Source organism: Lepidochelys kempii, chromosome 10 (assembly GCF_965140285.1).
Source record: "Lepidochelys kempii isolate rLepKem1 chromosome 10, rLepKem1.hap1, whole genome shotgun sequence".
Classification (NCBI taxonomy): Eukaryota; Metazoa; Chordata; order Testudines; family Cheloniidae; genus Lepidochelys; species Lepidochelys kempii.
Genome location: NC_136389.1, coordinates 19,186,565 through 19,190,530, shown reverse-complemented (window position 1 = coordinate 19,190,530; position 3,966 = coordinate 19,186,565). Strand labels below are relative to the sequence as shown.

The window sequence follows — 3,966 nt, the reverse complement described above, 5'->3', positions numbered from 1 at the left end:
AAATCAGCAGTGTTACAGAGACATAATGAAAACCAGCTGTGGCATGTGCATATTAAGGACCAAATTCTCTGCTGGTGTAAATGGTCAGAACTCCATTGACATCAATGAAGTTCTGCCCATTTACACTACCAGAGAATTTGGCTCCATAACTCACTTTGAGAAGGGATATAAATGTAAGATTAATAAAATAGGCTTTTTGTTTTTTTGCTTATGAGAATAAAATACAGGATAGTAAAATCTTTGGTACTCTCTGTACCTGGTCAAAACTACAGATATAACCCAAAAAATGATTGAACAAAGGATACGATGGCAGCTAATGATAGTGCCGTGGTTGGAATTAATTTGCAAACTGGACACCATTAAATTAGGCTTGAATAAAGACTGGGAGTGGATGTGTCATTTCACAAAGTAAAATTATTTTCCCATGTTTATTTTCCCCCCCTACTGTTCCTCACACGTTCTTGTCAACTGCTGGAAATGGCCCACCCTGATTATCACTACAAAAGGTTTTTTTTCTCTCCTGCTGGTAATAGCTCACCTTACTTGATCACTCTCGTTACAGTGGGTGTGGTAACACCCATTGTTTCATGTTCTCTGTGTATATAAATCCCCCTACTGTATTTTCCACTGCATGCATCCAATGAAGTGAGCTGTAGCTCACAAAAGCTTATGCTTAAATAAATTTGTTAGTCTCTAAGGTGCCACAAGTACTCCTTTTCTTTTTGCGGATACAGACTAACATGGCTGCTACTCAGAAAGAAAAGTGAGAGACTTGGAAAGACCAGGAGACAATCAGAAAACATCCATTGTATCGGATGCTAAACATATTAGCAGCATTGACGACCTCAGAGGTGAGACAGGCACCCCCAAAGGCGAGACAACAAATAGGAGATAACGATGGGAAGACTGACAATAACCATCAAATGATAACAGCAGAAAACCCCAAGATTAACACCATTTAAGGACTAATGATTACAGGATGACATTGCAAAATGCATGGACCCAAATGGGAATTTACGACTATAAAGCGGGTGTTTTGCCATGGAACTCTGGGTTGAGTCCTGCAAAGCCTCGGAGCATCGGATCGTGACCGACAGAGCCCAGCTCCTCACTCGTGCTCAATCTAACTGGCTATTAGATTGACTCAAGCTACAATAGACTGGTAACTATAAACAACAACTGGCAGGACTCTGCGTGTGTGTGTGTGACTGAAAAGCATGCTGTCGTATTTTCAATAAATGCAGCGTATTTGCCTTTTCCCCTGAAAGGATCGCGTGTGTTCTGTATGAGCATAACATCCTTGCTTCCTCCATATCCATATATCGTTTCATACATGCTCTCATTGTTACTTATAGCCTTCCCCTCTTCTAGAATTAAACCTACTTTTTCTGCCAGGAAGTTCTCGAAATTCCTCGCTTTCTCACTCCATATCTTTTAGACAGGTAAATCTTATTTTTGACATTCATTTTTCATTCTTTCCATATGTTCAAACAGTCTTAACTTTCCAATTATTGTCCTGTTTGCAATTTAATTTTAAAATTTTATATGATCTTCTTATCCTAACATTACTTACCCTATTAATCAATGTTCTCCTGCACATATTTCTCAATAAAAGCATTCCCACTGCATTTATTTGGCTTTCATTCTAATATCATAAATTAAGTATATACCTGGGTAATGGAATTTATATTTATTATTTTTATGCCTAATTTACAGATGGCGAAGCGAGACCCAATCGACATATTTATCAAGCAGAGACATCCGGTTGCTGAACACGCAAGTAATTCTGAATCAGATAACAGCAATGTAAATGAAACCAAAGTATTGTCAACAAAAAGAATTCATACTAGCTTTACTCAGAAATATGACTCCTCATACATTCAGTTCAGTTTTGTAGCCGTGAATGATGGTGGAGTGCCAAAACTGTAGTGCGTTATTTGTGGCAATGTGTTGGCTAATGATGCAATGAAGCCGTCAAAGCTCAAGAGGCATTTAAATACAAAACATAATGAAATTAGTTCAAAGCTGAAAGAGTTCTTCGAAAGAAAGCATGATGATTTAAAAGGCCATCAGAAACAGATCTTTGAAGTGTCACACATAAATACTTGTGCTTTGCGACCTTCTTATAAAGTAGCGCTTTGTGTTGCTAAGGCTAAAAAGCCATACATAATTGGTGAGACATAGTGATAGGCTGTGTTAAAGATGTCTGCATGGAAATGCTGGAGGAGCTGGCGACAAAGAAAGTGGCTCAGGTGCCACTTTCAAATGACACTATAGCTCGACAAATTCACAGTCGGGCTCACGATATGGAAGATCAGCTCATAGGACAGATTAAATTAGCAAAGTACTTTTCTTTGCAGCTTGATGAATCTACAGATGTTGCTAATATGGCAATTTTGATGGTGTATGTGCGCTTTGAACATGAGGGTGATTTGAAGGAAGAGTTTTTGTTTTCTGCTTCATTACCAACAAAAACAACCAGTTCTGAACTGTTCAAGACTGTGAGTGACTATGTTAACAAATGTGGGTTGGATTTCAAGTTTTGTGTAGGCGTATGTTCTTACGGCAATGACACAATGACAGGACAGTATTCTGGAGTGGTTACCCAGATTAAGGCGCTTGCACGCGAATGCAAGTCGACGCACTGCTTCCTTCACCGAGAAAGTCTTGCAACAAAAAAAATGTCAACAGAACTAAACAGTGTGCTCAGCGAGGTCATAAAAATTGTGAACCATGTAAAGGCGAATGCTTTAAATTCAAGACTGTTCACTGCATTATGTGATGATATGGGAGCTGATCATAAACAGCTCCTATTGCATGCTGATGTATGTTGGTTATCGAGGGAAAAAGTCCTGTCAAGAGTATTTGAGCTCCGAAATGAGCTTGCCGAGTTTCTTCAGGACAAAAAAACCAAATTGGTCACAATTATTACGAGATGTGGATTGGATAGCCAAGCTGGCTTATTTGGCTGATATCTTTGCCATCTTTAATGATCTCAACACTTCCATGCAGGGAAGGATGGCTTCGTGTCTTACAATGGCAGACAAGATCGATGGACAGAAACGAAAGCTAAAAGCTTGGAATAGTCGAGTGTCAAGAGATCGTTATGACATGTTTCACAACTTAGCGACAATCATCGCCGATGCAGGTGAAGACCTTGATGTTACATCTCTACGAAATGTCATCAGTGAACAGTTGATGAATTTGGCAGAACATTTTGAGTTTTACTTTCCAGCAGAAGAAGAACCACGGAAAGGGACTGGATGGATCCGAAATCCATTTATTCCATTGAAAGATGACTTAACTGTCACTATGGAGGATAAATTGTTGAAGCTGGCTGCTGACGAAAGATTGAAGATGAGTTTCAAAACTACAAGATCACTTGCTTCCTTTTGGATTAAAAGTGAAAGTAGAATATCCTGAGCTTACTGAAATTGCTCTGAAAACTCTTCTCCCATTTCCTTCAACATACCTCTGCGAGACTGGCTTCTCAACCATGAGTGTCATTAAGACAAAGTAGAGGAATAGTATGGATAGTCATTCTCCATTGCATGTGGCACTTTCCTCAATTGAACCACAACTGGATAAACTGACGAAGAAGTAGGCTCTCCTTTCACATTAGTAAAGGTTAAGGTTTTAACATGCCTATTATTTTGTTAATAATTTTTTTATAACATCTTTGTTAGGAGACTTTGCTGGTTTGATTTTTTTAATTTTTTTTATTTGTATTGTAATATTGTATTATTTGTTTACAAAATAAACATAAAATAAAAAAAGGCTGCCAACTTTTATTTTATTCATTATATTGTTTCTGATATAAATTAATATTACTACGAATGTTCAAATAATATTGTCTTGGATCTTAAACGAATAGTAGTCACTTTATACTATCCGCACAGCCTTTCAGTCAGTCTTCAATGTATTTAAATGGGAACATCTCCGCATGTATGCCACACTCCCATTCCA

At 38.1% G+C, this 3,966-nt stretch overlaps 1 pseudogene; it reads left to right on the top strand.

The window, feature by feature from the left end:
- The first annotated feature begins 1,716 nt into the window (after positions 1-1,716).
- Positions 1,717-3,622, top strand: LOC140917877 (SCAN domain-containing protein 3-like; annotated as a pseudogene).
- The last annotated feature ends 344 nt before the right edge of the window (positions 3,623-3,966 follow it).